The 27,235-nt window shown below is 34.5% G+C and overlaps 1 long non-coding RNA gene across 1 annotated transcript in view; it reads left to right on the top strand.

The window, feature by feature from the left end:
• LOC129948443 (uncharacterized) overlaps positions 1 to 20,036 on the top strand; it is a 98,252-nt gene extending 78,216 nt beyond the window's left edge. Inside the window, exons 2-3 of the long non-coding RNA XR_008781874.1 lie at positions 18,360 to 19,236; positions 19,620 to 20,036. This is a non-coding gene — a long non-coding RNA (uncharacterized LOC129948443). The remainder of the gene's footprint in view (positions 1 to 18,359; positions 19,237 to 19,619) is intronic.
• Positions 20,037 to 27,235: the final 7,199 nt, after the last annotated feature.

Below are 27,235 nucleotides of genomic sequence, written 5' to 3'. Positions count from 1 at the left end.
ATAATTAAAACATATTTTTATTTAAATTAATTGGATTTACCGTTATTTTCAGTCGAAACAATTTTTTAAAAATTTTTGTAAACACCTTAATTTTAAATTGTTTTTGGAAATCGTTACAGCTTCTAAACTTTGTAGACATAAAATTTAACATTTCCCTTTTAAAAATATTTGTAGTATGCAGTTATTAAGACTACAATAATATGTATTTTATATTTGATTTTTGTAAAAAAAATGTTGAACCGTTTTTGAGATATCCTATATTTTAAAGAAAATTTTATATTTTTTATCATCAAGTATTTTGTATACAATGTAGAATTTATGCATAAAAACCAATACAAAAATATATTATTTCATTTAAAAAAATCCATGTTTAGGAAACATTTTAATAAAAAATGATCAGTTCTTTTTGATCCAAAAATGGCCGCTACAGTTATTTTTGATCTTTTTAAAAATAAAAATAAAAAAAAAACCAAACCAAATCTGCTTGAATCTTTGACTTCCAAGTTTGAACTCAATCGATCCAATGGTGTAGGTTAAAGTAAAGGCGACAGACAGACGGACGAACTCACGGGACCCACTTTTTTCGACTTCTATGACATCTTAATATCATATTTGATTACAAACTCTGGTGAGATCGAAATTTTTTCCGAATGCAAAACTTGTCATAGAGTTACTTTAGGTCGCAAGTAAAAATATGGCACTTATTAGTGGTACGAAAGTTTCGAACTCTTGAAAACATTTTCATTAAAGAAAGCCAATCTTTCAATACATTCGTTACTTTGGGCGCATTGTCCTGAATTTCAATTTTACGAATATGTTAGCAAAACAAAAAATGATGTAATTGTCAAATTGCTATAAGAGTAACCAAAAGACTTAACGTTCCAAAATGTTCGACGAAAAATACATTACTTAAACATCTATCATACATTTTTTTAGATAATCAGAGCACTGAGCCTTATTTCTAAATTGCGTTACTCAAAAACTCTCAAAAAATGCAGCCCTGTTTTTAAATTGAAGACCACCATTGAAGCTAATACAAAATTTACAAATGTATGCGGTAAAGTGATTTGAAAGAAAAGTCCTTTTCTTTCCTTCTTCCTGCTCCTTGCCGACTTAAAACTTTCCTTCATTCAATGTTTTCTTTTCTTTTAGATGAGATGGTTAGGCTCCGTTATATGTAGGTATGGAGCTAGACTTCAGAGTGTCCATGGAAATGGAAAAGAGATAAATTTTCTTGTGCGGAGTTGGGCAAAATGCATACAAAAACTTGATTTTCATTGAATTAGCGGCTTCAAAGGAAGAAAGAGGTATGAACATAGATATAGAGAAAATGTGCTTTTGTGGTTCGATGCTGGCTGAAAGCTGCGGCCCCAAATGTACATTTTGCAATGGTTTTCTCTCTAAGTACAAATTTGGATCAAAGCCAATAAAAGGCGAATAGTATATACGAGTATTTTATATTGTCTCCATATTCCACACTTTCTGCTTCTTCCTATTTTTTTTTATCTTCTTCTACTTCTTCTTTACTAATTCAACCGCTCTGTTTAAGGATCTAATTTTATTTCATCATAAATTTTAGCGCGTTTTCATCCTTTCTTCTATCCAATGGGAAATATTTTACCCACATTCATATAGTTTTGTGTATAGGTATTTTGAAAACGTCATAATACGAAGGACGAAGAGTGAAAGACAGAAAAGAGAGGAAGCATAAGAAGAAAGCTTCTGTTGCGGCCTTTTTGTGTGAAGCAAAAAGGGTATTAGCTAATAGCTATATAGCACAGGCAGAATTGAGAATTGAAGTTTTTGAATCCTGCCAAACGTCCTTGTTCTTTGTCATAATTTTTGCGCTTTAATTTGCATTTGAAAGTACCTGGGCTCATTCGTTTCGTCTCTCTATGGTTGCCGTTTCGTTCGTCGTCAGCGGCGGTGGCGGTGGCGGCGGCTGGCGGCTGGCGGAGTCGCGGTCGTTGTCTTTGTCGGTCGGTTCGTTCTCGTCATTTTCGGTCTTGAATGTGGTTTTGCAAGGAAGCCAAATTGGTTAAACGTGTCAAAGGCATCGCCCTTTTGTGGCAATGTGGGTTAACGTTGAATTGTTTTCATAAACTAGGTATGTAGGGGTTGAATAGGGGTGGCATTTAAATATTCCTATATACAATACACATTCCATTTAGTGAAGAGGTCTTAATTCGCTTTAAAAACACGGGATATTCGTGCTAACGACAGAAACTGTTATTACTTCATTCCTATTTTTGGGGGCCTTGGCATGGAGTTTTGTACACTCCTTTTTTTGCACTCATAAAACCGGGAGCAGCAAAAGGACGTGATTATGCCTAAGAATCCAAAATGGGAATTTGTTTCGAAAATTGTATTTTTTCCACTTTTGTCGATGACTTGTCACGTTCATAAAATGTTTCAATGTAATGAGGTGGCTGAAGTAATTATGAGGTTTATAAATGAAAATATTTTCATTTACAATAAAAAAACATCCAGCAGACATTTTGAGGTTGATTTATATGAAGTTTTGGATGGATTTATAAAATATTTTGGGAGCTGATTTTTCGGAATGCTCCCGTTTGGTATTGTCAATCTGAATCTACGTAATTTTCGGAGAAATGCAAATATTTGAATTTATGAAAAGTGATTTATTTAAAATTTCAATGGAGTAACAACCAAAAATTACAAATTATTGATAAATTTGGGAAAATTATGAAAATTTCAGAAAATATTTTAGGTTATTTTGAAAGAAATGTGAATAAAGTTGAGCATTTAAAATTGTATGTTGTTAATTTATTAAAAGGTATGTGCTTTAGTATTTTGAAAGGCGCATTACTAAAGATTTTTCTTTTATTTGATACCATTTTTACACTGAGATAATAATTCTAAAAATTAATCAATAAATTAATGCAGTATCGTTCTTATATTTAAATTAAATTACCACCACTAAATCAAGTTGTTTCAAAAAGAATATTTTTAGCGCTTAAAAATCATCATGTAACGCATCAAAAAGTGAAAATATAAAGCGTTTCAAATTGTGGAAGTTTGATTTTAAACTTTTTTCAATTAGTAACTTAAGACAAATCGTTGCGTCAAGGTACAGAGTCGAGCAATACGAAAAAAATGCGTATTCTCCAATAGGAACGATGCACGCGTAGCGCCTTTTTTCTGGGATAAATAGTCGTCCTTCCAAGTCGACTATTTAAAGTTTTGACGCAAAATCTGTTCAAAACATTTCCGCAGTTTGTAAAAGTGTGCAGCAGAATCCGAGGCAGTTAATTCCGCGTCGCTTGCAAAAAACTTGGTCTATAGCAGAGCACGACATGGTGAATTTAGCGTCGTTATTTAAACCTGTTACCATACAACCGTAGTACCCGCAGCGTGATGGTTAGTGCGTTGGACTGTCATGCAAGGGGTCTTGGGTTCAAACCCTGCCTGTGCCACCCAACTTTTTGACAAATTGACAAATCCCCCAAGAGTTATTCTTGTCATGAAAAGTGCTTTCTCAAATTATTCGTTCGGATTCGGCATTTAAACTGTAGGTCCCTACCAACTCTGACAGTATTACTCGCACACAGGAATGGTTGAGAGTTGTAAGGCACTAGGCCCTGATTCTGCTTGGTCTGTTGGACCACCTTATTTATTTATTAACCATATAAAATCAAAATGGTCCGTATGACTAATGCGCCGTCCCTGAGGATTGGATTAAGACTTTCCGGGCTGGAGCGTTGATGTCCATCCGCTCTACATGACCTAGCCATCTAAGCCGTTGGACTTTATTTCTGCTAACTAGACCAGTGTCGCCCGTACAGTTCGTCGTTATATCTTCTCCTCCATTCTCCATCTATGTGTCCGGGACCAAAAATCACCAGAAGAATTTTTCTCTCGAAGCATCCTAAGAGGCTCTCATCTTTCTATGACAGGGTCCAGGCCTCAGCGCCATAGATGAGTACCGGGATGATGAGTGTCTTATAGATGGTGATTTTAGATGCTCGAGAGAGGACTTTACTTCTCAATTGCCTTCTAAGTCCAAAGAAGCAACGATTTTCAAGAGTTATTCTTCGTTTGATTTCAGCGCTGGTGTCGTTGTCTGTGTTAATAGCAGTGCCTAGTTAGACAAAGCCCTTAAGTATATCGAAGTTATAGCTGTCCATGGTGATGTTTTGTCCAAGACGTCGTCGTTCAGTGTCCTTTTTTGATGACAGCATATACTTGGTCTTGCCCTCATTGACCACTAAACCCATCTTCTTCGCTTCCGTCGCAATGCTCAATAACGCTCCACTGACATCACGCTTTGATCTTCTAATTATGTCAATATCATCTGCGTATCCGAGTTATTGGATTGACCTTTGGGAGATTGTGCCTCTAGTGTTGACGGTTGAGTTTTGCACAATTCTTTCCAGAACGATGTTGAAGAAGTCGCATGACAGTTCATCGCCTTGTCTAAAACCTTTTTTGACATCAAATGCATCGGTAAGTTTATTTTCGACCTTGATAGAGCAGCGTGCATTCTCCATCGTCATTCTGCACAAACGGATAAGTTTGACAGGGATGCCAAAACTAGACATTGCTCTGTAGAGCTCTTCCCTATAGATGCTGTCATACGATAGTGGACTTTCCTGATCTGAAACCACACTGATAAAGACCTGTCAGGATGTTGACGAACGGCTTCAGACGTTCACATAATATGGCAGAGAGGATCTTTTACTCAATGTTATAAGGAGACTGATGCCTCTGTAGTTGGCGCAGTTTAGGGGGTCTCCTTTCTTATGTTTCAGGCATACTATGCTGAGATTCCACTCATCGGGCATGCTTTCTTCCGACCAAATTTTGCAGATGAGTTGGTGCATGCTCCGTACCAAGTCATCGCCTGCTGCTTTGAATAGTTTGTAAGCGATGCAGTCAGCTCCAGCAGCTTTGTTTGACTTAAGTTTAGATATAGCTATTTTCATTCGTCAAGGTCGGGTAGGCGGAATTGTTGATCTGCGTCGCCGAGGTTGAGTGGTTCTATCCCCCTTAATTCGGTTCGTCATCGCCGTCATATAATTTGGAGAAGTGATCTTTCCATATTTTCAGCATCGACTGCGGTTCTACTAAGATGTTCCCCTGATCGTCTTTTCAGTCTTCGGTTCGTGATTGGTACCTATGGGAGGTTTTCATTACCTTTTGGTAAAATTTCCAAACGTCATTCCTGTTGTAACATCCCTCTATCTCCTCGATCGCGTGCTTCTCATGCTCTCTTTTTTTCCGTCGAAGAAGCCGGTGTTCCTCTCTCTTCTTCTTTGTCCTTTTGTGCAGCGCCGTTTTGTATGCCTCTTGTTTCGCTGCGTGCGCTTGCCGGCATTCTTTGCCAAACCAGGGGTTTCGCTGTGGTGGCCTTGTGAAACTAAGCAATTCAGATTTGGCATCTCTGATGGCTGAAAGGCAATTTTGCCACTGGTTTTCAATGCTTAATGCAGGAAGCATAGGACTCCTTAAGAGGTTATTAGAGTCTCGATCGGAAAAGGACATGAAAGTCTCTTGCGATTGTAGCCGTCTAACGTCGAATCTTCTCACAGTACTTCCTTGTTTTGGCTTGGATCGGGATATCCGTAGCTGTACCTTGGCTTCACAGTTTACAAAAAAAATAGTGTTTTGGGTGTATCACGTGGTGGTGATGTCAATTGGAATCGTTGGACTCCTTTCTTTGGAGATTTTTGCAAAAAAAGTGTGCATTGATAAGCCAGCAACAATTCAAGAGCTAAAAATGAGATATCTCGGCACATTAATAACATTGAACCTCAATTATTCCTGAGCATCATCAAAAATTTGGACCATCGGATAAAGCTGCGCCACCAAAGTCACGGAACCCGTCGATATTTTATACCATTAATAATTGAACCATACCAAAATATGATAATAAAAAGAAATAAAAATAATTTCGCAAATAATTTGTGTTTTATTCAAAATCAACATCAGAACTCAAAATTTAACCACCGTCCTTATTTCACACAATGCCATTGAAAGGGCTCTCAATTAATGATGAAACATTATTGATAACTCAAATAAACAACTTGTTTTATGCATTTTTAAAATCAACCCAACTTTAATGGAAAGCCTTTTCTAACCGTTAAAATAAAACTGACTCCCAATTTAATGTGCGTTTATTTTTGTACAAAGATGATTTGATTTTTAATTTTTCAACTTTTAAAGGGTTAAAAACGTTTAATATCCCAGAATTAAATCCAATATCAATTGTTAAGAAATAAACCCTACCACTCCATCTATATTGACCTAAAAGATTCCAATAAAATGTCTTCTCGAACAAAAAATAAAAACCTCTTTTAAAGCATATATCAGGTATGAGTGGACCCGAAGAACATATTTTGTAATTTTGAAAAAAAAAAGAAAAACAAATAAAACTTCTAATAAATTTCCAAACATTAAGATCCTAGAATTTATAACTCGACACACAAGGACTCGAAGTCTTCTTATATTTTTGTTCCCTTATTTCGTTATCTTGTTGCCGGTTTGAAATTACTTTACAAGATATTTAAGCTCGCACTTGAAACATTTTAACATAAATAATCCAAGAATATAATTCACATTCGTGAAATACATTAATTTTAGCTACACTCGACTCGTGTCTCGTCTGTCCCGCTCTCTTTTTCTTTCTTACTCACGGTTTTTGTATCGTTTATCTCGGTATAAGTTATAAGGTATACCGGTACCGTTATTGGTATATAGTGTGCTCAGGTGCAAATAAATACTTTTGCGTGGAAATCTCGACTAGAAAGATCGGGCATGTTTGGAGGTTGAGATATAGGAAGTTTGAAGCCACCAAGCGTTCCATCTAAATGTAGCGCAAAGAAAGCAGGCATCCTGCGAAGAAGTGAAATTGATTAACGGATCCCTTACCCGGTTGCTTGGAGTTCCAAAACGAGTACGAGTACGAGTACACCTTCCTATGTGGAGCAAACATGCTCCCGGAAGTGGAACCATCTACCGGCACATCATGCCAACGGGCAAAGTGGCATGAGGGTAAGGGGGAATGGTGGTGGTAATTGCGTATAATTTATGGAAGAAAATATAAAATTTCTAAAATCATCCCGCAAGTTATTCCTTCTAGTTGATAGGTGGAATGGAAAGTACCTCTATACTTTTAAGCATCGCTCGCTCGCAACATACATACGAGTATAAGTTAACACAATTTGCAACCAGGTACACTTCTGCTCCTGGGTTCTTGAAGTTTTGTTTTTTTTTTTGCTTTTTCTATTTGTCATTTGGGAGCTAAGCAGGACTGACAGGGGGTTCCAGGTGGTGGACTTGAGGCTGTTAGAGTGGCTGATGATACAGTAACAGCCAATTTGACACCAAAATGTCCTTGTCCTTGTCTTTGTGTTCGCTCCTTGAGATTCTGAGATTCTATATGCTGCGCTACGCCACTCAGTAGGAGCACCAGTGTAACAGTGCGTCGTCCTTGTCGGCTTCTTCATCGTCGTTGCCGTGTGTTGAAAGAGTCGTTATATGGAATTTTTATTTATTGTGTATTTTGCCACGATGACAGCAACGACTTTAAATATTTTGCTTTAAGGATCATAGTCAGGGGATGATTATATTATTTTTTACATTCCTCTAATTGTCAGCTTGGGGTTCCATGGAAGTTTTACTTATACTTGCTGGCTGTTGTATGTGTTATGCAGTGCTTGCAGGAAACTGGAAATTAAATTACTGGTATACTGGTAAAAGATACATATTGTCGTACACATTTATGAGCTTGTAAATTTTGTTCTTCATTGGATTAATTATTATTATTATGGAGCGCAGCATGAAAAACTGAACGATGTATAAAGTGGCTCCAGGTGGGAAGGTAGTTTGATTTAAAGATTCGAATTTACTCAACCTGCGAAAAAGATAGCGCAAAAATTAATCATTTTGTTCTATAAAAATGTTTATGATCTGCGCTAACAATGTCAAAATAAGTTAATGGAAATTAAAACTTAAACAGCTCTTAAGAAATTAAGAAAAAACTGCAATTGGAAAATTGCGTATTCGCCTCGTTGTACTATTTCAATGATAATTTTAATGTATTGATATTGTTAGTCTTCATAATTTGTATATGGATCACAATGATGTTAAGATATAAATTCTCCACTTCAATTTAAAACGGTAACAGTTTAACAGCTGGCAGTTTAAGGTTAATTAGAAATGTACCATTAAGAAAGTTCTTGTTTTCAAAGTTTAACATAAAAACATTAGGTATTTCATATGTTTAATTTTGGAGATGCTCTAGAATTTTTGTTTATGGGAATACTTTATATTAAAAGCTAAAAGAAAAACTGAGGCCCAAATCATGCAAACATTTAGAAAAATGCCATTATTTTCTATGAAATGCTCAATTGTCAAGCAAAACCACTCCTAAAGCTCTTCCATCTGTCCTATTTTGCTACTCCTACTGGGTTGATGAAAAACTGCATTTGTTCCCAGAAAAGGAGAATACTCGTCTCCCTCTTTCTTTTGTCTTACTGCACTTACGTCCCTCCTTTTCTTATGAAAACGCTGATCAATTTTCAGCGTCAGAATTTTCTAGAATGACGATAGTTTCTTAATAACCATCAGTTCGGCTTTCATAGCAAAAGTAAACACCACGTCATCCTCGGTTCCAACGCTTGTTCACAATGACACTCTCAATGTAAGCTCGATTGATAAAGCCAATTCGCTTGCAGCATAGTTTGCTGTTAATTTGACGCTACCAGAAAGTGTCATGAGTCCTCCTGTTCTTGAGAGCGTAAATGGTTCTATGGGACGAATCTTCCTTCACACTCGTGCAGTTGCAAAAGTACTGAAAGACCGTGACGTACACAGATCCGCTGGCCCGGATAGTATCTCTTCAATTGTTTTGAAGAGGTGTTCTTCATAGCTGGAAAAACCACTGCGTAAACTTTTCCATCTTTCCTACTCTACAGATCTTTTTCCGAGCGGATGGAAAATAGAATTTGTCCATCCTGTCCATAAAAAAGGCGAATCCTCCTCTTCCTCTAACTATAGTCCAATAGCACTCACGTCCCTTCTCTCCCAGGTCATGGAAACGCTGATTAATTATCAGCTCAAGAAATATGTCAAAGGATGGAAGCTGCTTAATGACCGACAATATGGTTTTCGTAGCAGTAGGTCCACTCGTGATCTCATGGTTCATCTCACCGAACAGTGGAAAAAATCTTTACATCGTGTTGGAGAAAGTAACATTATTGCTCTTAATATTTCAAAAGCATTTGATAGAATTTGGCACCAAGCCCTCTTAACGAAAATGCGTTCTTTTGGTATTGATGAATCTCTTCTTCGTTTGATTAGAAGTTACCTTTCTAACAGTTGAATACAAGTTGTATTGGATGGTTTCAAGTCTGAAATTCATAAAATAAGTGCTGGTGTCCCCCAGGGCTCCGTTTTGTCTCCGACCCTCTTTCTTATATTCATAAATGATCTTATGTCTGCCACTTCTAATCCATTAACCTGTTTCGCCGACGACAGTACCCTCAATTTCTCATACTGGTTTATAGATTCACATCCTTGTTCTTCGGATGTGGAACTTCAAAGGCAGCGTATGATAAGTTCATTAAATTCTGATTTTGACAGCATTATCCAATCTGGAATCAAAAACCGTGTAGAATTTAATGCTTCGAAAACTCAATGCTATCTCCTGTCGTTAAAGCGGCATGCACCCCCGATGCCACTATTTATGAGTGGCACTTGCATCCAAGAAACTAATCAACTGCCAGTACTTGGTATGTGTATCACAGATCACCTTTTATGGAACGATCATATTTGATATTGCCAAAAATACTGCCATTTGCTTAGGACTTCTCCGACGATGAAAGAAATATTTCACCAATTCTGCTCTAGCTGTAATTTACAAAGCCTTCATCCGTCCAAAGCTTGAATATAATTCGCATATCTATGCAGATGCCCCTAAAACAAGTTTAAATCTCTTGGATGTAATACAAAAAAGGGCTTTAAAAATGATAGGCGATAGAAATATAATCGAAACATTTACATCGCTGGAACACCGCCGCAATGTTTCATGACTTTCGTTGTTTTATAGATATTTTTACAAGCAATGTTTTGTCGAATTAGTCAGTTGCATTCCACCCCTTAAACGATTCAGCCGTAATACTCGCACTTCCAGGAATGCTCATCAGTTTACCCTTGAGCTCAATTTCGGGCATAATGTCAAGTATAGAGATTCTTTCTTAAATCACACATCGAGTATGTGGAATGCTTTGGCCAACTCTGTTTTTCCCTCCCATTTTGATGGCAAGAACTTTAAGACCAATATGCACCAGTATCTCCTTTTAAATCCTTCCCTATTTTCCTAATGCTCGCACTGTGTTTAAATATAAACATATAAAGGGTACTAAAAACCCCTTGAGTGCATGTAAATTATAAAAAAAAATGTAGCACTCTTATGAAAAATGCGTGCATTTGGTATTAATGAATCTCTTCTTGTTTTGTTAGAAATTACTATTTGGGCCTTAAAATTTAAACAGTATTGGATTGGTTCAAATCTGATTTTCACTTAATCTAAATTAACCCTGGTATGCCCCAGGGCACTGTTTTTTCTCCGAAACTATTTCTTATTTTTAAAAATGATCTTATACTTTGTTCTTATACCACTATCCATAGGATGGTACTTGCATCGAAGAGACTGCACAATTTTCGGATCAAGTATGTGCATCACTAATAATCTCTTTTTGCCATTAATTTTGGTTTTCTCAGATGATGCAAGAAGCTTCTTACCTCTTCTGATTTGTCTTTAATTTAAAAAGCTTTATTCCTCTGAAGCTCAAATATTATTCTCAAATTTAGGTTAGTTCCCACATAACCTACTTTAGCCTTTTGAATACAATTGAAAAGAGAGTTCTTAAATTGATAGGGAATCATACTTTTACTGAGAAATTTTCTTCCCTTGAACACCGGTACAAGGTCCCATTCCTTTGATAGTTCAATCAGTATTTCCACAAACAATGCTTTATTAAAATAGCCTTTTCACACCACCTTTCAAAAAATTCAACGGTAATACCGTAATATGTACTTTTGGGAATGTTCATCCCTTAACCTAGATCCCAATTTAAAATGTACTTTTAAGCACAGGTATTCATTCTTTAGCCGCACTTCACGAATGGTAAAATATTTAACACTCATTGCAATGTCCATCGGTATCTCGATTTTTTGATATTTAAAAAACATAACTTTATCTAAGAAATTTGGTTGGTGCATTTTAAAAAATTAATTTTTTGAATACTTTTTTACTCCTTTTATGTGTAATATTAAATCATTTAAAAACATGAGATATTATCAACCATCAAAAAGATCTTTTTAAATGTTGTGTTCTTCTTATAGAATTAATCATTTATTGTTTTTGATTGTTACGGATAGAAGTTGGACAATACTCTTTTTTGTTTGCTTGATTTGGACATAGTTATTTACCCGATATAAAAAATCGAATACAAAATATATTTAATTCAAAACATGAACTACTATGTTAGGTTATACTTTACTTATGTGTTTTTTTTTTTAATTTCGTATTTTCTTCGAAGAGATTTTCAAAAAACATTGATTTGGATTTAAAGCAGACACAATAAATATAATATTTAAGTTTAAAAAATTAACAAATTCAAAGAATTCATTCACAAACGAGTACACTCATTCAAGTGAGTGAGTGAGTGAATTAGCGAAAATCTAGTTTTTTAAATTTAATGTATTGCTAAAGGATTTTGCTAGATAGATAGATAGATAAAAATTTCATTGAATTAAAGTAGATTGGCAACATTTAATAAAATTATCTCTTGATCTTCTGATAAAAAGTCTTCTCTGAATACATTCCTTCTGATTTCTCTGACAATGGGGCAAGAAGTCTCTCTTTCTGATAGGTTTTCAAATATTACACTTTAGGGGTAAATCAGAGGTCTAAATCTATTAGTTCACTACGTAGCCTGACCATCACAGAAATCACAGGGATATTATTGGAATCCGTACCCGTAGCATGATGGTTAGTGCGTTGGACTGTCGTGCAAGGGGTCTTGGGTTCAATCCCTGCCTGTGCAACCTTAATTTAAAAAAAAAAAATAATTTTCGCGGGTACTGCCTCTTGCAGGGAATTGAAAAATCCTTCAAGAGTAGTTCTTGTCATGAAAAAGTGCCTTCTCAAACAAGACGTTCGGATTCGGCCCAAAATTGTTGGTCCCTTCCATTCCTGACAACAGTACTCGCACACAGGAATGGTTGAGAGTTGTAAGTCACTAGGCCTTGGTTTACAACGGACTGTTGCGCCACCCCATTTGATTTGATTATTGGAATCCTTAAAATAGTTGTTCTTTGCAAGGTTATGGATTTAGCTTTTTTAAGTATATATTTTCAAAGGACCTTTCTTAAATAATAAATGAGCATTTTGTTTAAATTACACTCTATCAAACAATGCAATCAATCTCCTTTCCCACTCAATCCTCAAAACTTAATAACGACTTAAATAAACTTCATCTATTTATAGAACTTAAATACAAATTGGCCAACTGATTTCAAAAGAAGAAGAAGATTAACTTAGCCTTCGGGGCATAAAAAAGAAACTTCTTAAATGCAAAAAAGACTAAATTGCCAACTTGAGTATGACAAACGGGTTTTATTTTTCTTCTTATAAAATTTGTATATGATTTTGTTTGCATTTCTCTTCTTGCAAAAGTAGATATGTAGGAGTGAGTAGGTAGGTAGTGATAGAGGTACTAGGAAGCTTAATTTATCATCGTTAAGCCTATGGGTAGTGTCCTTTCTACTGTATGTGAGTCTTAAATCAAAATGTCATTTTTCATTTTCATCTTTGTTTCATCTTCTGAGTGACATTAAAAGAAATCACAAAAAGAATAAAAACACAAAAAAAACAAACAGAAAATAACATTTATCATCCTGGTGATGAGGAATGAGTGAGTGGAGTCTAAATGTAATTTGTTTTCTATACAAACAAACTTAAAGGACATTTTTTTTGTATTTAATTTCTTCCGCTTTGAATGAGTCGAAGAGTTCTTTTTTCTAACGTTTTATGTGATTCAAAAATAAACTCGAGAATGACAATTTTCAACATTTAGATCTATTACAATTTTTCACCTGCAAGCTATTTGGGTACACGTAATGCTGGAACTATAAAATAACCCATTTAGAAGAGCCAAAAATAAGGAATATAAGAATGAAAAAAAAGGACATTTGCCAAACCATTATCAATTACATTTGACAGATGAGCAGATGACCCGATAGACAAGCATAAGAGTGACAGGATGATATTTCCCGGGCTCCTCTCTAATTTTCTCTAAGGGAATCCATTTCTGACAAATTGTTTGGGAATTCCAATTGTTCTCTGTTCCCCGGTCCCGTTCTAATTCCGACATCAAATGAATGAAGAATGAGTGATGAATTGATGTAGAACATCACCGGCAAAGATCGACCGACATCATAGCAAATGTATAATATTGGGGGCTGATGCTGATGCTAAAGCTGAAGCCTGGCGATGGTTGATGGAACTTATATTTTTAAGAAGACACTATACAGGATACAATGGCTAATGGCTAAGTTGTACAAAAGTGAATAACAGATTTTTAGTTACAATCTATCAATCATGATGGACAAAGCTGATGGATACTTTCTGACATAAGAATTTGAATTAACTTTTGTGACATAAATAGAATTTTCATCATAATGTTTTATCTATGCATTGTTTGAATTAATTTTTTTTTATTTTAATTACTTATTCATGGGATTATTCTCAATAAAAAAAAAAACAAAACAAATACAAAAAGACAAATTGTTTTTTAATGCAAAAATAACATGTTTCTGGAAAGCATAATGTTTTGGGTGTATTGTTTTTAGTTGTAAACAGAGGTTCTAGACATAAATTATTTCTCTGTTAAGGATTTCCAAAACATTTCCCTTAAAATAATTGATTATTTGAAATTATCATGAAATGGTCAACTTTTTATTTAGCAAAAGCTCGAAAACATCGGTTAGCCCTGATCTTAACTTCCATCGATTATATTTAAGCAGAGACCGTATCGAATTCATATATTATATGCTGAAAATTGAAGCGATTTCTGGAAAAATCAGCATATGTTTTTCACACTTCTGACGTGCTGTTTAAACAGCCACCAACAAAAAAATTTTTTGATTTGATTTGATGACAAATTTCGGAAAGCAAATGGAGCCAAACAAAAGTGGTGATGCATAAAAGGACAAAAGATGAGCTTTAGGAGCAGAACATGAGAACATGTTCTCAAAATAATAAAAATCGAGAATATGAGAAGCCTGCAATCAAAGATGTTAAGAGGTGCAGAAATGAAGTTCGTAAAATGAGTGAGAAGGTGAAACGAAATTTACAAGAGCATAAACCTCAAACCGAAGGCTGCATACACGAAAGTGGAAACATCATAGTAGAACCGGAGTCAATGCCTAAAATATTAAAAGATTACTAAATAACGGCGAAAATGAACAAAATTCCACTCTGAGGGAGGATGATCCAATCAGTATAGACGACAAAAGCCAAATATCTCGTTTTCTGATTCCAAGGCTGATGTCTAGCACAGCCCTTTCAGCAGATGGCTTAAATGCTAAGCTCTTTAAAGCGTATTGTTTGCTCGGTACTAAAAAGAGGACACCCTCTAAACTGAACTAACTTTAGATGTATAAGTCTCCATCACGTACAAAATCTTCTCTAGAGTAATATATGAACGTCTTAATCAAAACGTTAAAATCAAAACCTGATAGGTCGTTATCCATGTGGTGAGAGAAAGAGAAAAGTATGTTTTGCGTGATCTACGGTTCCATTATTAGAAGAAGGATAAAACTACAAGGACTTAGATGACTGGGTCACGCAGAGCACATGGAAATCAATGCTTTGGTTGACTATGAATTGACGCTCTTATAAGATTTCTTTTAATACCTTAAACGACAAAAAAGTCTAAGAGGTCCGGTATTTTGTTCAAATCTGACCAATGTTGGTGAAAAAAAGGAATAAATATTGAAAGTTGTATTTGCGACCTGGTTAGTTAACAATTTTTCGTATAAAGCCTAGATTTTCATTGGGTGTGTTTAGTCGCAACAGAGGAGAAAGATGAAGACACCAAAGACATATTCTTCGAGCTTTTGGACAAGACATATGAGCAGTGCCCTGGCTATGACATTAAAATTGTTTTAGGATACTTTAATGCCAAGCTAGGAAAAAAGACATATTAAGTGGCATAATCGGGAGATACAGCCGGCACGACACTACCTCCGACAACGGATTCAGAGTGGTTGATTTTGCTGAGGAGCGAGACGTTCTGGTAGCTAGTATACAGTTAACGCATCTCAATATCCACAAGGGGACATGCAAATCTCCGAGGAGATAGAGGGATGTCACAACAGGAATGAGGTTCGTAAATTTTACCAAAAGGTAAAAAAACCTCCCAAGCATACCAGCCACGAACCGAAGCCTGAGAATATGGAAAGACCACTTCTCCAAATTATATAACGACGATGACGAACCGAATTCCGCTGTAAGGCAGATAGAACCACTCAACCTCGGCAACGCAGATCAACATTTCCGCCTACCCGACATTGACGAAGTAAAGATAGCTATATCTTAACTTAGCTCAAACAAAGCTGCTGGAGCTGACGGCATCGCTGCCGAACTATTCAAAGTAGCAGACGATGACTTGGTAGGGAGCATGCACCAATTCATCTGCAAAATATGGTCGGAAAAAAGCATGCCCGATTAGTGGAATCTCAGCATAGTGTGCCCGATACATAAAAAAAAGGATCCTCTAAATTGCGCCAACGGACGGAGGCATCAGCCTCACAACATTGCATATAAGATCCTCTCTGCCGTATTATGTGAACGTCTCAAGCCGTTTGTAAAGAACCTGACAATTCGTTATCAGTGTGGCTTCAGACCAGGAAAGTCCAGATCTTAGAAAAAACCCAGAAACTTCAAATCGATACCCACCATCTCTTTATCGATTTTAGGCCGCGTATAACAACATTTTTAGGGAAGAGCTCTACCGAGAAATGTCTAGTTTTGGCATCCCTGTCAAACTTATCCGTTTGTGCAGAATGACGATGAAGAATGCACGCTGCTCTATCAAGGTCGAAACAGATCTTACCGATGCAATTGATGTCAAAAAAAGTTTAAGACAAGGCAATGCACTGTCATGCGACTTCTTCAACATCGTTCTGGAAAGAATTGTGCAAAACTCAACCGTCAACACTAGAGGCACAATCTTCCAAAGGTCCATCCAATTACTCGGTTACGCAGATGATATTGACATAATTGGAAAATCACAGCGTGATGTTAGTGGAGCATTTTTGAGCATTGCGACGGAAGCGACGAAGATAAGTTTAGTGGTCAATGAGGGCAAGACCAAGTATAGGCTGTCATCAAAAAAGGACACTGAACAACGACGTTTTGGACAAAACGTCACCATGGACAACTATAACTTTGAGGTAGTTAAGGACTTTGTCTACCTAGGCACCGCTATTAACACAGACAACGACAGCAGCGCTGAAATCAAACGGAGAATAACTCTTGCAAATCGCTGCTTCTTTGGACTTAGAAGGCAATTGAGAAGTAAAGTCCTCTCTCGAGCATTTAAAATCACCATCTATAAGACACTCATCATCCCGGTTCTCATTTATGGCGCTGAGGCCTGGACCCTGTCAAAGAAAGCTGAGAACGTCTTAGGATGCTTCGAGAGAAATATTTTTCGAGTGATTTTTGGTCCCGTACGCATAGATGGAGAATGAAGGAGAAGATATAACGACGAACTGTTCGGGCTGCACAGCGACACTGACCTAGTTAGCAGAATTAAAGTCTAACGTCTTAGATGGTTACGTCATGTAGAGCGAATTGACATCAACGCTCCAGCCCGGAAGGTCTTTGAATCTAATTCCAAGGGACGGCGCAGTAGAAGAAGACCGCTACTCAGGTGGCGCACCCAGGTGGGAGAGAACCTCAACCAACTTGGCGTGCTAAAATGGAGACAGCTAGCTAGGGACCGAACTGGCCGGAGACCCATGTTGGTTGATATTTTCTTACCATTCAACAAAACGTGTTATTAATTTTAAGTAACAATAAAAACAAAATAAATTTTATATTTCAAATACACTGTTGTTTTAATTAAACTTTAACGTGGTTAATGCGTAGGACTGTCATGCCAGAGGTCTTGGATTCAATCACAGGTACTGCCTCTTGCAAGAAATTGGCAAATGCTCCAAGTGTAGTTCTTGTAATGAAAACTGGTTTCTCAAATAAGTCGTTCGGAATCGGCTTAAAACTTTAGGTCCCCTCTATCTCTGACATTATAACATTACTCAGATGTAAGTACAGTTAAGAGTTGTGAGTCGCTAGTCCCTAATTCTCAATGGACTTTTGCGCAATTTATTTTTGTATTTAGTTATCTTTTCTATTTTGAAATATATCACGCACAGAGAAATAGAAGTAGAAACATCTAAATTTGTCTTGTTTATTTAAAATCCTTCGTCACTTTCGTAGACACCAATTTATTTTTCTCTACAATTTCGTTTTTTTCTTGCGCGTCAAATAGTTTTTATAGTCCCATTTCAAAAAGTTAATGAAACCCAGTTATTCATGTATTAGGTTTAAATTAAACCTGTTGGATGCATGGAACATTTTATTTGAATAAAATGATGTGCCTTATTTGTATTCCCTGATGTTATAAGAACCTTCCACATGGCATAAACAATAATCAGTTTTTCAGATTAGCTGATCAATAATTAAGTTTTAGACATAATCATATCAGGTTTGAATCAAAACTGAAAAACTGTGCCTAATAGTTTTTTTTGTATCCCATCCTCAAATTTGATTTCAAAACCACTGACAACAAGATCAATATTTTTTTTGAAAATTTCCTTTACTTAACTTTATGCATGCATAAAAAAGTAAACCTACATTTTACATGCAACCATAAACCATCCCACATCATCTGGTATGTAATTAAATTAATTAATCCAGTATCAAAGTGAAAGAAAAAAAGATTCCAAACACGTTGCAAGTTCGTTCGGTACAGAGAATATTGAAGAACTACGTAGTGTTCATTTTTTTTGTAATTTTGTAAATGTACACATATACAAAAATATCGTAACAGTATTATGTTACAGATTTAATTTTACTTTTTATTTTGTCATTTCGGTAAATCCTTTTCTCTCTATTACTTCAATCCACCAAAAAAACATCCTTTCTGATACATCATACCTGCCTACACCTATATGAACCTTTAGCTACCAATATAATTAAAAAATAAAATAACAATTTAAGCCCCATGATAATTAAATTTTTTTATTTTAATCCATTTCAGATGAAAAAGTGAGACAAAATGAATTAAACAAAAAAAAAAACACAACAAAATGACCTCCCCCTTTGATCCTGCGGCATCATTTTGAAACAATTTTTTAAACATTGTGCCACCTGACGACGACGACGTGCACACATAAAATAGAGAGCAACAATCAACAACATAGCATCAGTTCATGCAACCTGGTGGTTTTTATATGTACTATATGTTTGTATGTTTGGCGTATTATTTGTCACCGTTAGTCAACGTGTATCGGTGTGAATGAGAATTGGAACAATAATCCTGCTGCTCCTGCCATCCAGTGCAGTAAATAACGAAACGCGGATAAACATATCCTTCGCGTGAAATGGAAAATATTGTTTTGTGACCAACTTATCGCACATGAAAAAATTTGTTCGGTCCTTTTGAGTGTTTTATTTTATTTTCGATTGTCCTTTTTTTATTCTTCGGGTTTTTGGGAGGTTTTTGTGGTTCGTTGTTCTGAACTTTTTGCAGTCACAATCCTGAAAAAGCATTACAAAAAAATATTATAAATTCGTTTAAAAAAATATGCATGAACCTACACAGATATAATAATAATTGTGTGTCGGTTGCACTCTTGTTTTGGTTTATATCCGTCGTCGTAGTGGGACTTCGAGCATATAGTAAATAGTCCTTTTAGTCAACATCCTCTATTTGTTGGCTTGCAGTATTTTATCCTTTGGATGTACAAAACAAACCCAATTCAAAGGCATATTATGGGACAGTGGAGAATTGGATTGTACCAAGGAAATCCAGCGTAAGGAAATACGAGGTAGTATCCTTGAGCTTAAAAAAAATAAAGGATTTTTCCAATCTGACTTCAACAAAAAAGGACCAAAAACGTGAAAAACAAAAAAAGGTACCAATCTCACCATTTAAATTGGTTTATTTTTAAGATCCTTGAAAATTTGAGTTAGAATCGTTTTTATTGTTTGTGTAATTATATTCAATGTACTTATGTATCTCTTCAATTTATTTGTGTCCTTGATGATTTTCTATCGGAAGAGAGAATGATAGAAAAGTTTTAATTTTAATTGAAAACCGTGTTTTGATGTTGGGTTTTCTCTTCTGGCTCTTGTTGATTTCGAGGACCAGAACACCATCAGCAGACAAGATACCAGACCATTGAATTAAAGGACCAAATAAAAAAAAATTAAATTTAAATCGTGTGTCCCTTCCGTCTCCGTTTCGTCGTCATCTTATAGTTGTTGAGTTTATCATTTTATTTTTTTTTTTTTTCAGTTGAAATTCGGAAGAGAAATGTAGAAAATACGAAAAATATAAATAAAAAAAATAAATTAATTGATGGAAGAAAAAATAAAATAAGTGAATTAAAAAAAATTAAAGTGCGGTGAATGTGAGTGAAAAAGCAATTAACGAACGTTTTTCATGAATTATTTTTGTGAGTTTTTTTTTCTTTTGATTTTGCATATTTTTTCAATTTTTTGTGAGTCCGTCTGAGGAGAAAAGCAGCGTTTCTTTTTTTTTCAATTAACTTTTCCCAACCAGACATCGCGTCCAGGACTAACGCAAAAGCAACTGCGCCGCCAGTGATCAATTTTGTGTGTGGTAAGTGCAAGAAAAATATACAAACCAACATTTTAATTTTGTTTTTGTAGTTTTTTTGTCAGACATGTTTTTAAAATAAACTATATTTTAATTAACACTTCAAATTAAGGCAAAAAGTTTATTTTTAAATTTATTTTCTTCATGCCTTAGAAATAACTCGCAACTAATTAATTTACGATTGAGTACTTGAGCAAAACAAATTTTCTTATTGGGATTTTTCTTTTGGTTCAATTCGGGACATTTGGGTGATCAATTTTTCTCACTCTTATTTTTATTTCATTAATTTTTTCAAAATTTTAATATATTTAAATGTTTTGCAAAAATAGTTTTCTTAAGAGTTTCAAAAATACAACAAACTTAAGACTTTTGAAATTTAGTGAATAATTTTAATAATGCCATTTCTTTAAAGCGATGACTTAAATTAAATTCAATGTGAGTATTTAAGTATAAGGCAGAATTCTCAAGAGTATTAATTTACATAGTTTGGTTTTCAACTTTGGATCTATTAATGTTAGTTCAGAAAATTTTCTTCTTTCAAAAAATGTTTGCAAGGTTGTATTTTGATTGACACATGATTTGTGCAGCCGTTAAACTTCCTGAAAAAATGTGTTAATTTAGAGTATTAAACAAAAAGAAAATATAGGGAAAGATGTATGAAGGTATGTATTTTACATCATTAAATTCTACATAAAGAAGATTTCCATAGTTGTTGTTCATACAATTTACAGATTTTGTAGAAAACCTGTCAAAAACATTTGGGTGAAGCACATCTATCTATGAGAGTTATAATATTTAATTAAACAAAAAAAAAGTTTTAATAAAGAAATATGACACTACCTGAAAAAATGCTCATTTTTGAATAAACTTCGATTAAGCTTATTTTTTAAATGATTTCAAAACAATATTTTGACCTTCATTATGTATTTGCAAGCATATGCGGTTAAGCCTTTAAACCTGACCATTAGATTGAGGGGTGTGCGTTGCAACCTTGACATGCTGTATGTCAAGGATTTGAAACATGTCCCGCGGTCAGATATGATTCGGTTCGGCCTCGAAAAATTAGCAAAATATGATTTTAAGCATTCTATAGCTTCTTTACTTGAGGTTCTTTTATTTGGATAAAGCTTAGTAAATTTGGTGAAGGCATCAATCATCACCAAAACATGTTTTTTTATTGGAACGCGAGTTGGAAAATGGACATAGGTGGTCTATATGTAGCGTATCAAAACGTATGTTCCCTTTTGGAATCGGATTGAGAACACCTTCTGCTTTCCCGGATTCAGTGAAAAGTAGATGCATTTAAGGCAATTTTTGATAACGGTTCTAGTTTTGTCCTTCATATGGGGAAACCAATACATTCAAGCTATGTGCTCAAAGCACTTGTCAACTCCCAGATGACAAAGGGCCTCGTGATGAGTCCGGACTATCTGCTCTTCCTTGTAAGATGGGACGTAAAAAAGTATATTGTCATAGTGAGGGCTTTCAGACTTAGTCAATTGGGTTGCAATCGCTATTATTTTACAATCTTGTTTTTGAGCAGTGGGAAGTACAAACTCAAAGGATTCGTTCTCAATGTGCAAAATGTTAAAAGACCTACTGAGAGAATTATCATGAGACATTTGATGGCTCTTTCTATGCTCCACAGAATAGTCGTATGCTTGCAACTCAAGAGCCCATCGCGATATGCGAGGATTCAATTTTTTTTGTTTAGTGTTAAAGCAAAAGCTTGGCAATCCGTTATATGGAATGCCAAGTAAATAAATTTGGAAACACCTTAGAGCATAGACTATGGACAAGGTCTCGAGTTCGTAGCTATGGAACCTATACTTTCACCTTCAGTCGTTCGTTTGGTGAAATAAAACACGGGATGGAATTTACCATCATTTTTGAACTTCCTAAAGTAGGAACAAAGTTCAAGAAAACTATGAATGTCTTTAGTCGAAGTAGGTAGCGGAAAATTTTCTACGGCTTTTAAATTTGTTTCATTAGGACTTACACCGTTTTCATTAATTTTATAACCTAAATAGGTTATCTTTTCTTTTAAGAAGACACATTTATCATATCTGAGTTTCAACTCTTTAGTGAAAACTATATTAACTACTTCTACTAATAGGTGTCGTAAATGATGTATATTTTCTTGATTCCTCTTCAAGTGAAACATGATAAAAGCCATTTTTCAAATCTAGTGTAGTATAGTATTTTTTTACTTTTCAATCGGTCGATGTTATCTTCAATTAAGGGTAACGGATAATTATCACGCAAAGTTATTTTATTAAGTTCACTATAATCAATACATAACCTTAACTCTTTATTTTTCTTTTCAACGAGTACAATTGGAGACGCATATTGAGAATTTGACTCTTATGAGAGTATGGTAACCTTCTACGAGGACAATGAAACGGAATATATTTTGATAAAACAATACTCATTTTAAATTCATTCTCATCAGACACTACACAATCTAAACTCGCATCAAAAGCTAGTCTGAATACATCTTTAACACTTTCTTGAACACTAAATGGCAAATCTGAATTAACCCTAATATCTAACTCTGATTCTTCATCACATAAGTTAATGTTATAAATTTGTTTAATAAAGTTAACCTCTTCACTTAATTTACTTACATGCGGACACTGACACTGACTTGAGGACGACAAATTCATGCAAACATGCGTTTCTGGATACGGACTTAATGACGACAATGTTACATCTGATGAACGATTACACTCCACGATGATGTTTGACGACTCTGACAAATTTACTTTTCACCTTCACCTTTAGTTTTACATCTCGTAAGCACCATACCAATTTTATCGATAAATTTTCGTCCAAGAAAAGCTGGATAACTCATGGAATTGTTTTCAACTACTAAAAGAGATAAATTTGTTTCTAAATTTTCAAAAAATATAGAGGGGGCTGTTGTTGACTCCAAAATATGACTTACTACTACTATGCAGAGGTAATATCAACGAAGGCGGCAAATATTTTTCCTTGATGAAGCTTATTGAATCGCTGAGTCCAAGAGTGTTGTGAGTACAGATGAACATTCAAAGCCGCTCTTAATGAATTGGTTGGTTTTTAGGCTGTATCGTTGTTGGAATCTGCTTCTTTCTCGATTAAATATTTCTCTGGCTTTTCGGTGAATTTGTTGGCTGGATTTTTGTTGGTAATCTTCATTGCTGTTACTGTTGGAATTGAGTGTCAAAATTGGTTTATTTTTTAAAAAATGTTTAGCAATGTGACCACGTGTATCACATTTAAAGCAAGTGAATTCTTTCTTTCAGTTCCAATAAGAAGCCTTCAGGAAAATGAACTTGGTACGGTCGTCCAGATGGAGGGTTTCAGAATATTCCTCAAAACATTCGATCCATCTCTCAATTGGAAAGTTGTCATCCCCACTGTATGGCCACATTAAGTGTTCCATGTCTTTGAAACTACTAGACACATGCGGCCTTTGACTTGGGTTTTCATGAGCGGCGTCTTTGATCTGCAGTTCCTTCAGCTTACGTCTGAGTAGAATAATCTCTTCTTTCTTCTTGCATGCTTCTCGCAGATTATTAAGCTCTTCATCGATGTCATCACTTTAGCCAGCAGGTGGTTCGAGGTCAGACCCGTGATCGTCAGATGATTCTGACTCGTTGCGGTTACGCTCAGGCATGAAATCTTTTGCAAGCTTTTGCAGGTCTTCCTTGGCATAACCTCTAACTGCGTCTTGAACTCTCATTTTTAGCATTACTTTGGTGCCATCAGTTTTTTTATTAATCGATCATAAAATGTGTTTCAGAATATCAACTTTTGCTTTATTAAGAAAATTATCAAATTCTTCTGACGTTTTTATACGAAACACTTTATAAGTTAAAACTTTTTATTATTTTTAAATAAACGTTTTGAGTATCAGATCTCACTTCTGAAATTTGTAGGGAATAATCTTCGGCAAACGATTAAAACACTTGATTCGAGCTTGTTCAAGTACAGTTTGATAAAAGAAGACAAATATTAAGCGAAGGTTGTATGTATAGCTTCAAATAATGAATGTATAACATAGCTTACGGGAAGATCATACGATTAGAGTATTTAACAATTGTTGTAGAATTATTAATGGATGTTGTTAGTACTAAAAAGTAACGAATGTGCACAAGGAAAAACACAGGGTGTTTTTTAAAATAAAATGCCTACAGTAATTATTTAAAAAATTCAATTTTTATGGTGTCTGTACGTCAACTTGTCAATTTTATTTTCAAATTTGTTTTTCTCAAAACGGGAGTTCGATACCTCAGACATTTTTGCGATATATCAATTATATTTGTCTTCATTTTTGTATCTTCCAAAAAAGATTGGTATCATGAATTTTTACTTTACTTTCGCGGATATTGTTTCATCCTAGTAGTTCATAACAATTTAGCCACACCCACAATTACTTTGGACACATTAAAAAGTATTGCATTCGTAAAAAAATTTAAAATATAGATTTTTACATGATGACATTACGATTGTAGTGAAGTCGAAAAAATAGAATTTGACGATTCCATCCGTCTGTCTGTCAAATTAATATTTTAAATAGATTTGTTTTATGCGTTTTTTGTCTATTTTTATAAAAACAAATGTAAAGAAATATCTAACATTCGAATTTTCCCAAAAACGTAAACAATTCTATCTTATTTTTTTTCTTAAAAATATATTTTTGTTTTGTCAAGGGGGGTACTCACAGAGAGGAGGTTGAAGCATTAAAAAATAAAGATGTTATTTTGTTTTAGACCTTACTGACTCAGTAACTTACATTATATTGTTTTTAAAATATTTGATAATCAAAAATGTATTATTTTTTGTTCAATTTGAAGTCTCAACAAACGGTCAACATTTTATTTAAATAAGTTTGTTAACAAGCACAAAATAACTGCTACAAAAATATTTCAAAATGAACTGAAAAAAATTAGAGAAACTTATTTTGCAGGTCTTTTTTAAAACCTTCAAATATAGATACCATTTTCAAACAGGCTCTTGGGAGTAATTGACAAATCTTCCAATCTTTCTAAAATTAGCCGTTTAAATTCTGCATACAACTGTTAGTTGCCTTCATCAATAAAAGGCCTCACACACAGGAGTGGTTGAGATCTGGAAGTCGCTAGGCCCTAGTTTGCAATGGATTGTTTTCCACCTAATTCATTTAGTCTTAGATTTTATTAGTGAAGAAGAGCAGGACGACCACGTGACCCATGTTGAAATGTTTAAAATTACAATAGAAAATTAATCTATGGTGTCTTCAGCTTACGATATTGTTTAAAAAAAAAAAAACTTGCAAGGATTAGACCAAATCAAAGGATTTCACTTCATATAGAAAATTTGTATTATGTACCTAGTTATCATCTCCGAACATAACATTTCAGGTATCGAATTTGTAGGTTGGTATGCAATGCCACTCCTTTCATTATATTTTATGTCACTATTCTAGTAGTATCAGTAAGATCAGTGGTCACAAGCCATAACCACCTAAGTCGATTTATGTCAAAATTAACTTTTCCACTCTATTTTGTATTGCTGTACCTTTATTAGAACGAAAGTTATTGCCGAAAACATAATAAGCTAAGTAAGTTTTTCAAAAAATGATTTTGAAAAACAACTTAACTCGGAAGAAATATATATTTTTGTAACGTTGGATTTATAACTTAAGCAAAAATCTTTCAGTTTACTATTGTTTGACTTTTTAACTCTGAAATTTCTTGAGTAAGGCCAGAATAATTGTTCATTATGAAAAAAAATATGTTTTGGAATAAGAGCTTAAGTCAAATTAAGTAAATGTTTGCCAGAGAATTATTTTAAACTGTCATTTTCAATTGTTCTTAAGTCTAATTTGGCGGTTATTCCTAATTATAGAGAAAATATTTAACTTTCTTAACCTGAGTAAGACTGATTTTTCAAGCACAGTTTTGGTTTTAAATAAGCTTTTCTCCACTTTAGTTCTTTTTTCAAACAGAGCTATAATTTTTCTAAAATTAAATATCTAGTTAAGCGGTTATTCCATATTTGGAATTAAATATCTTGAATCCTAAGTAGACTTTGGTCCCTTTTTCAAAACATATGAATTTGAAATTACGGGGAAAATTGATTTGTAAGATGATTTAAGTCGTTGGAAATAGTCGCATAAGAAGTGTAATTTGAAAAGCGATAATAATTAAATAATGAAAACTGTGCATTTTAAACGTAAATTTGGCTAAGTTGCTGGCGGAACGTCATACAATTAACGTACCATTGTAAAGAAGCGTATCCTCAACAGCCTCCCTAAGAATTTTCAAAATAACTTTTAATAAGCACAAAGAAGTTGTGGTAAGATTTCTGAATTTTAAAAACTTTCAAAGATACTTTAGTAAGCATTGTTGAAAATAAAAAAATAAATGCATGATATTGTAAGGATACTCCAATAAATTTATAATCCTTTACCTTAGCCAATCTTTTGACACGTTTTTATAAAACTTGCTCTTGTGGGACTAACTTCTTTATTTGGAGACAATTTAAGATTGGTTAAAATGCCAATCTTGCTTTTTTAACTTGTTTGATAATGAATTATCTCATAACTTTTTGGTGTTACCCCTTGAATCAGATGCTTTCATCTTTAAATACAAAATAAATCAAATACTTCCATAATCACAAATTTTACCTGAATTGAAGCCACATAATCGGTTCTCCATAAAATATGTCTTAAATTTAAAATTAAAAAATTACTTTTTTGCTCCTGCAATTCTCGAAATTGTCTTTATTGTATATGAGGCTTAGGCTGTCTTTACTTAGAGTGTTTTAAATTTCCTCATAATATTATGTGTTTTCCAAGAGTTAAAATAAGCTATTGCACAATTCGTTGTGTGCTTATTAAAGTAACACAACCCTATTAAGTCGATTTCAGCCACCATATCACCCATTACTTTAAAATTTGTTCATTTTCCCAAATCAGCATTGATCCAAGACCAATATATAGGGAAATTTATAAACCTTCTACTTAATCATGATTCATACATAAATTTTGTATTTAATTTTATTTTTCTTCGAAAAATTTAAAGCCTGCCAAAGTGCAAGTTCGATAAAATAAAAAATTCTACATAATAATGTAATTCTCCTTTAACTCTCCCATATCACCATACCTACCATCGAAATACCTATCAATTGATCCGTAACATCAAACCAATACCTAGACTATTTTCCAAAAAAATATTTCCCTTTATTTTTCTGCTTCATTTGAGTTAAATCCTATTGTGATATAGGTAGGACCAACAAACACATATCTTTTATACCTACCTACA

Source organism: Eupeodes corollae, chromosome 2, assembly GCF_945859685.1.
Source record: "Eupeodes corollae chromosome 2, idEupCoro1.1, whole genome shotgun sequence".
Lineage (NCBI taxonomy): Eukaryota > Metazoa > Arthropoda > Insecta > Diptera > Syrphidae > Eupeodes > Eupeodes corollae.
This window is presented reverse-complemented; position numbering and strand designations above follow the sequence as displayed.